The sequence below is a fragment of the Callorhinus ursinus genome, unplaced genomic scaffold, assembly GCF_003265705.2.
Source record: "Callorhinus ursinus isolate GAN/ISIS: 27379988/994484 unplaced genomic scaffold, GSC_fseal_2.0 scaffold6, whole genome shotgun sequence".
Lineage (NCBI taxonomy): Eukaryota > Metazoa > Chordata > Mammalia > Carnivora > Otariidae > Callorhinus > Callorhinus ursinus.
In genome coordinates, this window is record NW_027397068.1 from 44,572,373 (window position 1) to 44,584,822 (window position 12,450).

At 38.8% G+C, this 12,450-nt stretch overlaps 1 pseudogene; it reads left to right on the top strand.

Annotated features, from left to right (window-relative positions):
* Nucleotides 1-8,094: 8,094 nt before the first annotated feature.
* LOC112815109 (RNA-binding protein 3 pseudogene) lies at nucleotides 8,095-9,107 on the top strand (annotated as a pseudogene).
* The last annotated feature ends 3,343 nt before the right edge of the window (nucleotides 9,108-12,450 follow it).

Consider the following 12,450-nt stretch of genomic DNA (forward strand, 5'->3'; position numbering starts at 1 on the left):
TAATCGCTCCCCTTAACTTTTCTTCACAAAACCCCTTGCTTTCACCCTACAAGTGGGAACACTACATATCCACCTGAATTTCTGCTCCCTGAATTGCGATTCTTTAATCTCAAATCAATGCTCATTGCAGTTTTTTATTTTCAGGTTGACATTCTGTCAACTGAAAAGACAAAGTAAATCTACAAGTACTGGCATTTAAAAACATTTATTAATACCTCTGGATAAACATGCAAGATTAAATTACAGGTTACAAAAGTAAATTGAAAAACTGTATATTAATATATATAATTTCATTTTGGTAAAAAAAATGTAAGGATGCATAGGAAAGAATATGAAGAATATCTGCTGAAATTTTGCCACCAGATTGTTAAATAGTTTTTTATTTTTATTATCATCAGATCACTTCTCAGCCTTTTGGCCAAGATCAAGTGTATTTTTATTATCATCGGGATCACTGGCCTAAATGAATGAATAAATAAGGAAATAAATTAATCAAGGTTAAATTATTGAGAATTTAATTGCCTACTTTCTTTTTTTCTTTTTCTTTTCTTTTCTTTTATTGTTATGTTAGTCACCGTACATTACATCATTAGTTTTTGATGCAGTGTTCCATGATTCATTGTTTGCAAGTAACACCCAGTGCTCCATTCAATATGTGCCCTCCTTAATACCCATCACCAGGCTAACCCATCCCCCCACCCCTCACCCCTCTAGAACTCCCAGTTTGTTTCTCAGATTATGGACTCTGAGAAATAATTGTCTACTTTCTAAATAGTATTATTCTTTACATTTTTTCCCCAAATAGCATGATCAGAAAACTATGTTAAAAACTATTAATAGAAAGACCTTTGCATATAAAAATCATTATTATTTGTTCAAATAGCCCTTAAGGTGTAGTAAACCTAAAATATTAGTAATTATTTAACCATTGGCTGTTGGGGGTCGCGAAGGGTGGGTGGGGCAGGGAGAACTTCTTCAAAATTTAGAATTAAATCCCCCTGGTTGTTTCTCCTTCCTGCCTTTCAGCTGGGATCCGGTACCTGCTCTCTTTTGCCACATGGTGGCAGCATCTGAACACTGCAGCTCATTTCCTCCTGCTCTTGTACACATTGTTAGGTAAAACTTGATCCTACCGTATGATTAGAGGTGCGTATCTGAATGAGACCTCTGTGCCAGGACCACTGATGTCCCATGTAATGTCTTCCTATTAAAATACTGTCACAAGAAAATAGTATCTAACGTTTCACTGTCATGTATAAAAATTATACATATTTTAGAACATTTTAACTTTTAGAAAAACCTTACCACCAATTTAGTAGCCTTCAGAACAAATTTTTGTAATAGTCATGCTTTCTAGAGTTAATTGTGCTTTTTTTTTTGTCTTAGAACATTTAGTAATCTGAATTCTTAATTTACTCTTGCTGTCTCTTATTAAAAAGAAAGGTAAAATATGATTCATGTGTTTTCTGGGGGAGGGTGAGTAAAGTAGGGAGGAGAACCCTTTTAAGATAATATATTTTAGGAGGGCCCGGGTGGCTCAGTCGTGAAGCGTCTGCCTTCAGCTCCGGTCATGATTCCGGGATCCTGGGATCGAGCCCCGCATTGGGCTCCCTTGTTCTGTGGGGAGCCTGCTTCTCCTTCGCCCCCACTTGTGCTCTCTAGCTCTCTCTCTGTATCACTCCAATAAATAAATAAAATCTAAAAAAAAGATAGTATATTTTAGTTTTAGAAAATTTGCCTGTCACCATGTGAATGTGTCTGTAGGAAGGATGGCACATAATTTTCTTGTTTACCATTCTCTTTCTGATACCTAGTCTGGAATGAATGAATAAATTAATCATGACCTCTTATTCACCATTTGATGACTCACTTTTCCTGGAGCTGATGATTTTGCTTAATCCTTAATATCCTCATAGAATGTTACCTAAAATTATTTATTAAAGGTACTTCTAAAATGGACTTGCCTTTTAAAAAAATATCTGTAGCATATGCATTAAATGTTCATTTAAAAAAATCATTGAAAGACTTTTGCATTGGTTTCCTACAGTTTTTGTTTCACCTGTTAAAGTTGTAGTTCACAGTGAGAACATTGTGTGAGATGACTGTACGTTCACATAATATCAATTAAAAAAATCATTGGGTCAATTAAGATTAAGAAAGTGTGTCTTCGGGTCAGACACTCCAAATTTTACTCAACTAAATCATCTTGTCCAAGCTACTTAAATTCTTTAAAATTTAGTTTCCTAATGCATTAAAATAAAATAAAAGTCTGAGCTTTGTGAGGTGGAATAGGGAGACTTCTCACCATCCCTGTCTCTTCCCCTCATGGCAGTTGAATTCTGGGGTCTTTTCCCCGCCAAGCTTTATTGAGATATAATTGACCTATTATATTGTGTAAGTTTAAAGTGTACGATATGATGATTTAATACACATGTATATTGCAAAATTATTACCACAATAAGGTTAATTAACATATTCCTTACTTCACACAATTATCCCTGTTTTGTAGGCATGTGTGGTGAGAACATTTAAGATCTATTCTCTTAGCAACTTTCAAGTCCATGATATAGTATTGTTAGCTGTAGTCGCAATGCTGTGCACTTGATCCCCACAAATTATTTGTCTTATAGCTGGAAGTTTGTACTTTTTGACCAACATCTCTCCATTTTCCCCGATCCTCAGCCTTGGCAATTGCCATTCCACTCTCTGTTTCTAGGGGTTCAAGAAGTTTTCAGCCATTATTCCTTTAAATATACTTTGTCTCTTTCACCTTTTCTTATAAAATTCCCATAATAAGAATTTTTTTCCATTGTGTTTCATAATTCCATATGTTTTCTTCACCTTTTTTCATTTTTCTTTCTTTTTGCTCCTCTGACTGGTTAATTTCCAATGTCCTATCCCTCAGGTTGCTGATTCTTTCTGCATGGTTGAGTCTATTTTTGAAACTCAGTATTGAAATTTTCAGGTCAGTTTGTGTGTTTGTCAATTCCAGGATTTCTATTTTTTCTTTCTTTTCTTTTTTCTAATGGCTACTATTTTCTTGTCGAACTTCCCATTTGGTTCATGAATTTTTTCCCCCTAATTTCATTAAGTTTTCTGTTTTCTTGTAGTTCACTAAACTTCTTTAAGAGGATTATTCTGAATTCTTTGTCTGACAGTTCAGAGATCTCCATTTCTTTAGACTCAGTTATTGGAGCTTTATTAGTTTCCTTTGGTAATGTCATGTTTATCTGAGTTTTTGTGATCCTTGATTTCTTATGTTAGTATTTGTGCATGTGAGTAATGCAGCTTCTCTTACAGACTTTGCAGGTTTGCTTTGGTAGAGACAGTTCTTCACCAGTTAGCTCAATTTGGGTTTCCGGGTAAATGTCTTTAGGTGGGTGGGCCTTGCTATTATATGGTCTATTTTGAGGAGAAGCAACTATTTGAGGTCTGAGGATGCAGACAGAGAGCTGTGCCTCTGGCTGATTGGATAGGGCTGCTAGCTGGGTTCCCTACACAAGTGAGGCTGTGGGATGGGCTTTGTGGTTGCCTGGACTCTCTGGTCAGGCTTACTAGATGGTCAGGACTGGGTACTATAGTAGTTGGGGCTATGAATTAGCTTCCTTGTGCTGGCAGAGCAGCAGGTCAGGGCCCAAGGCCTGCACAACTCATTTCTGGGGACTGAAATCAGGCCCGAGTACATTGAATCCCCTGGTTAGATGAAGCCACTGGTTTCGCTCTGCAGAAGGGCTATGCTGTCTGTTCAAGTGCAACTGTACATAAGGTTGTTGAATGACTACATAGCCTTCCATGTGCTCTGCTTAGATTTCCTGGTCAGAGAGGCTGAAAGCTATATCTAGCAATGAGTGGGGCTATGAATTGTATTCTCTGCCCAGGCACAGTGAGAGAAGCTGCTCTAAAGTTGGTAAAGCTCTCTATTGTCTTAACTCAAGCCAACCCACACCCCAAGTTCCCTGGTTGAATAGGGCCAGTGGCTCAGCTTTGTAAACTATTCCTCTGCCTGCTTTTCTCTCAGCTTAAGTGCTACTGGGCCACATAGCATTCAGGGGTTTTTGCCAGCCCTTCTGGTCAGATGGGGCTGGAAGACATTCTCCACAGCAGGTGGGGCTATGTCTTATCCCTCTTGCCTGGATGGGAAGGGAGGGGATCCTCTAGCCTACTCTCCATTTCCCAAACAGGTTTTTTGGCTGGGTCGGGCTGGGCTGGGATCTACCCTCAGCTCAGCCTTGGCTATGAAAGGAAGTCTCCTGCCTGGTACTGGCTTTGCTCTCGGGGGGATGTGCTCTGTCCACTTGCCTCTTAGCTCATATGCCCCTGGGTTGCACAGTTTTCAGGAGTTGACACCAGCCCTTCTGGTTAGATGGAACTGGACGGAACTCTCCCCATGGGTGGGGCTGTGACTCAGCACCTTGCCTTGGTGTGGGCAAACTGAGCTCTAGAGCCACAAAACTCCTTGTTTGAGGATCTGAATAAGCAGATCTGCACCCCACCTAGTTCCGTGGTCAGAATACACTTCTGACTTGGTTTTGCACATGAGCAAAGTCGCTCGTTGGGATTACTACTTGGGCACTGCGGGTAGGAACTTTGTCAAGATCCATGTGCGGGTTATTGCAAGCCCTGTCCCTTTCTCTATCAGAGTGAGATTCCCAGGAGCTGGGCCCCCCAGATTTCCCTGCAAACCCTGTGGTGTAAGATCAGAGGAGGGGCTCCCAGAAGGTGACCCACAGTCCTGGGAGAGGGCAGCTGTCACCTCTAGGTTCTCTTTTCCGCTGGAGGAACTAGAGGCTCAGGCCAGACCTCTTCATGTTGTGCTGTGCTGACTTGGGGAAGGGGCAGGGAGTCAGATGTAGCTTTTTCTCTTACCTTCAAATGTCGTCTGTCTTGGTCTCTGAGGTACAGGTGGTACTTCAGCCTCACCCTAACCTCACCTCAGTGGTATCTTATTCTTGAATAGATGCTAGTTGTTCTTCTTGTGAGGGGGAATGAATCAAGAACTCCCTATGTCACCACCATCTTGGTGATGTCATTCTCCCTATACCACATTTTCTTTCTCCATTCATTTGTTGACGGACACTCAGGTTGTTTCCACATCTTGGCTACAGTGAACAGTGCTGCAATGAACATAAAGGTGCAGATATCTCTTTCAGATAGTGATTTTACTTCCTTCAGATGTATACCCAAAAGTGGGTTTTCTGGATCCTGTGGTAGTTCTATTTTTAATTTTTTGAAGAACCTCCATACTATTTTCCATAGTGGCTGCACCAGTTTGCATTGTAGTGGGGAGGTTCCCATCGTGGATGGGAGTGAGATGCCTGCCTCTCCCCAGAAGCAGACCTTTCTTATCTATCTCCATCCTGTACACGAGGAGGTTTCTGCCCGTCTTGCAGGGAGAGGTGTTTCTTTTTCTCCCTCAGTAGCAAGCCACCTTTTCCTGCGACCTGAGGACAAGAGGGTTTTCTGCCCTCCTGTGGCATCAGAGGATTTGTGCTTCATATGAGAGAATGGTCTGTACCTGTCTATCAGCAGCAGACAACCAGCACCCGCAGTTCTAAACTATAGAGGGACCTCCTGCAGGTCTCCTGGCTGGCATCAAATCATTTTCATGGGCTATGTGATGAAGCTCAAGAAAAGAGTTGCTGAGTGAATCTATATTCTTATTGTGTCAAGGGACCCAGAGATTCTAAACTGTTGCTCACAGAATACTTTTAAGCATTTGTTAACATTGCAGGGCACCTGGGTATCTCTGTCGGTTAAGCGTCTGCGTATGGCTCAGCTCCTGATCCCAGGGTCCTGGGATCAAGTCCCTCGTTAGGCTCCTTGCTCAGTGGAGCCTGCTTCTCCCTCTGCCCTTCATCCCACTCGTGCTCTCTGTCTCTATTCTCTCAAATAAATAACTAAAATCTTAAAAAAATAATTTAACATTTCAGTTGTTTTCCTCTTACCCGCATTCTGGCTGTCACTTCTTACCCTGTGCTCTCCGAAGGCAAGACGGTATATCTCATCTTTTCTTGGAAGGGCTTGATATTCTCTAGAATTTAGTTCACCTGGTTGCCTTTAATTGTATTTCTCCAACGGGCTCAAATTAAGTTAGGATTTTGTAGATTATATGACTTGTTTCTTACTGTGAGAGTGATATTCTCACATGGCTTCTACCTAGGCATAAACAGAACACTTGCATTTTTATATGTGGAGTATCTTGTTTACCTCAGTTCACTGAATTATTAAATAATGTAAAAAAGACACCTCTTTTGCTATATAATCTAAAATATAACAGTACATGATAGAGAAAAAGTAAAAATCCTGAAGCCCTTTCCTTCTTACCCTAATATATGTTTAGGAAAGAAAAGAGTAGCAATAAGAAGTCATATGCCATTCATTCTTTTTCCCCCTAACTTCTATGTTTTTGAGATTTATGAAAACATTCAGATATAGGTGAGTAAACAAAGGTCATCGCAGGAAAGCTCTCTCTAGCACACTGGGAAAACTGACCACATGTTCTGGAGGAAATCTCGTAAGGAGCTTTCTGATGTGGTAAGGGGTGAGAGAGGCTAGTGAGGCAGGTCTGAGGTGGCACTCTTGCTTCCCACTGGGAACAGAAGGACCAACAATTGTCATATGAGAAGACACAGAAATGAATCATCCATGGTGTGAAATTGCATAACTCCTAAAGGTCAGACTGTTACTTGGCAATCACTGATATGGAGAGTAAAGTCTCTTAGCAGAACCCATAACTATCTCTAGGCAAGCAGGGAGGTGAGGAACCTTTGTCACCCTACTTCTTCCAAGAAAGAAAAGTTTATTTTTTTTCTTTTCCAATTTTAATTTAAATTCTAGTTAGTTCACATACAGTGCAATATTGGTTTCAGGAGTAGGAATTCAGTGATTCATCACTTACATACAACACCCAGCGCTCATCATCACAAGTGCCCTCCTTAATATCCATCACCAACCTGGCCCATCCCCCACCAACCTCACTCCATCAACCCTCAGGTTGTTCTCTATCTTTAAGAATCTCTTATGGTTTGTTTCCCTCTCTCTTTTTTCTTTTTTTTCTTTTATCCCTCTCCCATACATTCCTCTGTTTTGTTTCTTAAATTCTACGTATGAGTGAAATCATATGGTATTTGTCTTTCTCTGACTGACTTATTTTGCTTAGCAAAATACTTTCTAGTTCCATGCACATCATTGCAAATAACAAGATTTCATTCTTTCTGATGGCTGAGTAATATTCCATTATGTATATATACCACCTCTTCTTTACTCATTCATTAGTCAGTGGACATTTGGGCTCTGTCCATAGTTCGGCTATTGTTGATAATGCTGCTATAAACACTAGGGTGCATGTACCCCTTTGAATCTGTATTTTTGTATCCTTGGGGTAAATATCTAGTAGTGTAATTGCTAGATCACAAGAAAGAAAAGTTTAATTTCAAATAGATGATAGCAGTTTATTTCTCCACAAAATAACTTATTTTCTGACTCTTATGGGTGGTGTAGCAGAGTCCCAAAATATTTCATGGTTGTAATAGTTATGAAACAATGCTTTCTAAGGACTTATGCACTAAAGAGGCAATTTGGGCAGGATTTAGCTGATATAAGTACAATATGCGGATGAAGTGATCTGATACTCTTTTGAGATCTTGGATAATTCAGAACAAATGATATACTATTTTATTGATACAGAAACTTAAAAACAGGAACTTCTAAAATGATCTCATGTACATATGCAGACCTCTACCAGCCATCTACGATATTCAGCCATCGGTAGTATTTATGACTCATAATATAGCTCTCTGAGTTTTGAGCAGTAATGACAATAGTAAAAATGAGACAATAAACCAAAGATTGCAGAGAAGCCACTGAACCAGAAACAAAGATGGCTCTTTTTCGGGCAATTTTCTATACAAAACAAAACTTTTTGAAGCTGAAGAACAAGTGGGATGAATTAAGGAAAAAAAAAACAAACCCCACCACAAACACAATAAAGGCACAAACTTAGAAAAGTAGGTTTTAACATGGTAGTTTCAAGTGTAGTGCCCGCTTATAGTAGAAGTGCCAAAAACGTATTAAAAGTGACAAAGGCAGCCGGTCTCTCCGCTCCTCGACCGTAGCTCTTCTTCTGGTCTTTTTGCTTAATTTGCAGTACTCGAATTCGCTGCCATGTCTTCTGAAGAAGGGAAGCTTTTCGTGGGAGGGCTCAACTTCAACACCGATGAGCAGGCTCTGGACGACCACTTCAGCAGCTGTCCTATTTCCGAGGTGGTCGTTGTCAAGGACCGGGAGACTCAGCGATCCCGGGGTTTTGGTTTCATCACCTTCACCAATCCAGAGCATGCCTCAGATGCCATGAAAGCCATGAATGGAGAGTCTCTGGATGTTCGCCAGATCCGTGTGGATCACGCCGGCAAGTCGGCCAGGGGAACTAGAGGGGGTGCCTTTGGGGCCCATGGGCATGGTCGCAGCTACTCTAGAGGTGGTGGGGACCAGGGCTATGGGAGTGGCAGATATGCCAGTCGACCTGGAGGATATGGGTATGGATATGGAAGGTCCAGAGACTCTGGTGGCAGAAGCCAGGGTGGTTATGACCGCTACTCAGGAGGAAATTACAGAGACAATTAGGACAGCTGAGATGAGGCATGTGCACCTAATGTAGATACACAAGGAATAAAACTTCTGGTCCAGGATCATCCTTCCAAATGGCTGTATTTATAAAGATTTTTGGAGCTGCACTGACACATCTGTTTTAGTACATCAACTTCTATTTTTGAACTGAGCTCCTGAGGTAGCTTGTCACAAAGACCTTTTAGAAAGCTCCATGTGTTTTCTAAAATTTTCTCCCTTTTAAATACTAATCCTGGGACATTTGTAGAGTCTGGGTATTTTTTCCTTTTACCAGTTTTTCAGTTTGGACTCTCAGGATTACTGATCATGGCAAAAAATGTTTGTTCAGACTGCTTTAAAAAAATAGGCATTTAAAAGCCTGTATACAATGTTTATCATGATTAGGAAGAAATTTCCAAATGCAAGTACAAGAAATCAAAATAATTAGAGGTGGGTTTTTTTATTCAAGGCCACCACCCTAAGTATACAGAAATTTCTTAAAATACTTGTGAATGTCCTTTTTTTAGTACTGGAAGAAAAAATATTCTGTTGTGTCTCATTTAGCATTTTAGGATGTCCATGAAGCTGACTAAAAAGTTGAAACATGAAGACAAACTGAAAAAAAAAAGTGACAAAAGCAGTATAGCTGATTAAAGACACTGACGATCAGAGGTGATAAAATGTGGAGCTCTGAGTATGCTCTGAGCAGCCTGGATATAATCAGCAAAGCATCTAAAAAGTTAATTGTTTAAATAATCCTGGTCTGAAAATGGGCCATCTACTATCTCTTGCTTATGGCATTGGAAGAGCAGAATGCATTTGTCTACATACAATAGCGCCTCACATCCACAAGCTTTTTCAGGTAAAGCAGGTTATGAAAACATGAGCAGTACAACAGACTGTGGAGGCACTTCCTGTATCACAATGACAAGCTGAGGCAAAATACAGTGGAGTACTATTGCTGGGACTGTTCGATGATCGTAAGCGATAGAACATCATCATGTAAACTAAAGTGCAATAATGTGAAGCAAGAGGAAAAAAACCTATTGTCAACTTGAAAGCCAGGCAGAGAATATTCCCAATGGGCCAATTCATACATATTTTATAAAACAGGACTCAGTAGGACAATTGGTAAAATCTGTGCACTTATGTGCTACTCACAGAACATGAACAAATGCCTGAAAAAGTGAGAATATTTAAAAAAATACATTTTGCCAATATAGAGTTGTAGAGATGAATTTGAAGAAGCTGAGAAATTATCATTAAGCAATATTACTACTTTCTAATTTGTAAAATTCAATAAGAAAAAGCTAAATAGGCCCAGAGAAAAAGTGGGCAAAAGATGGGATGAGAAAAGGCAATTATAAGTACAAATGGCTAATAAATTTACAAAAATGTTTATCCTCACAAGAATAAAAAATGAACATTAAAACTTTTTTGATTTATCAAATCAGGGGAAGACATGCAGAAACCAGTAGACCAGTGTTAGACGTAGAGGGAGAAAATAGACACCGTCATTAACAGCTTTATGGCAAATTATTGCAGATTTTTTCATAGCAATTTGAGTGTATATATCAAAAATCTTAAAAATGTTCATGTCCTTGGATCCAGAAATCCCAATTAGAGGAATTTATTTAAAAGACATAATTGAGGGGTGCCTGGCTGGCTCAATAGATTGAGCGTGTGGGTCTTGATCTTGGGGTTGTGAGTTCAAGCCCCACATTGTGTGCAGAGATTAGTTAAATAAAAAAAAACCTTAAAAATATAGACATAATTGAGCATGAATGGTAATATAGAGTGGCATGGAGAAAGTTCTAATTAGATTTCAGTTTTGTTTCCTTTTCCTACCAAAATCCTGAACTGGGATAATTCCCGGCTCCCTCCTCCAAGATTAACCTATAGAAAAAACACCATGAAAAAAATAGAAAAATGGAGAAATCTCTGGGGTAGCTGTGACGGTGATGGTGGCTTTTCCTTGGAGCAGGACGTAGCCAAGCAGAGAGAAAAAGAACCTACCTTAATTCCTGCCATTTACTAAGGAAGAAATCAGGGCAGCATACAAGACACCTGCTTAGGAGTAGCTGAAGATAACAGGAGGGAACAGATTGACTTCTGAAGTCACATCCTCATGTTTCTTTTTCCAAACTACCAGGATCAATCAATTATAATCTAAAGAGAACCTCTTCCATATTCCGTTTCTCTCTGGGGAACAAAGGATACAATCCTCAACTGAAGAGTTGTTTTACTAGGTAAGAAGTAATTGACTGGGGTTTTCTGTTGGGGTTGGGGCTTTTCTACTTAGGCTTATCTACTTCTCACCCGCAAATGCAGTCTGACACTATGCAACGAAAGGAATTAAGCTTCCAGGAGAACATGAGCTTATGGACAAAACACAGTGGGCAGGAGTATTTCAAAGGAAAAGAGATATATTGGATCATGGATTACATTAAAAGTGAAATCATTAGAATAAATGGTAAAAGAAGTTATAATTAGTCTATAAACATACTGAACAAGATAAGACATTACTAGGATAACACAATAAAATATAAAAAAGTGCCCAACAGAATGTTGGGTATGAGAATTACAATGGTTGAAATAAAAAACACAATAAATCAGGGGCGCCTGGGTGGCTCAGTCAGTTAAGTATCTGCCTTTGGTTCAGGACATGATGCTGGGATCGAGGCCCTCATGGGGCTCCTTGCCCGGTGGGGAGCCTGCTTCTCCTTCTCCCTCTGTGTGCCCCTGCCCCTGTTTGTGTGCTCTCTCTCTCTGTGTCAAATAAAAAATAAAATCTTAAACACACACACACACACACACACACACAATAAATCAGATAAGAAACAGAATGGATACTCTTGAAGGACAATTTTATGAAATTAGAAACCAGATGATGAAACGCTTTCAGTGATGAAAAAAGACAGATAGAAAATGTTAAAATAAAAGCTAAGACATATAGAGACTGCTAATACCCACGGAAAAATGGGACTGAAAAAACATTTTACGATATTTAGATAACATACCTTTCGCAGAATTTTAAAAAATAATGAAAAACAAAGTAAAGTAGAAAAGAGGAGGGGGAAAAAAGAGAAACTCACACTTAGATATATAATAATGAATTTAAGAACATAAAAAATCATGATACATTCTAAAAACTTGCAGAAAAATATCAAATCACATATAATAATCAAACATCTTAGATATTTCACCACTAAGTGTTCTCAAAGCACTGAAGGAAAAGCCTTAGATCCTAGAATTTTATATGTAGTCAAACTATCAATTAAATTTCAGGACATAACTAAATATTTTTTCTGAACTCTAAGGCCTTCAAAATTTTGCACAAAGACTAGCATTGAATGAGTTTTGGATCAAGTATTTTAAACAAGAGAAAAGATAAGTCCAAGAGCTGTTGCAAGAGATCTATGAAGTTCATGTGGGCAAATGAATAAAATTAATAAAAAACCTTGGTAAAACTTCTTTTTGTCTTAGAAAAAATACCAAAGATAAATGATGAAAGTATGTATGTGTATAATGTATATTGTAAATATATAAATATATACACACATATTTTATATACCATATATTTATGTATAAATATAACTTAAAATATGTATATTATCCAAAATGAAAATGGTAGGTAGTATCAACATGATGGGAGCTGGTGGGGTTGGAGAATGAGTTAATATATTATTGAGGGAGGCTATATTTTTAAAGTAGAGAAAAGTCTAAAATTCTGGTAAACTGTGACAAAAAGAAATAAAAAATTAAGATGGTAGAAATAGATGAACAAGAGAGTTTTTATATCTATAATAACAGATAAAATAATCTCTACAACATAAATTATTATTA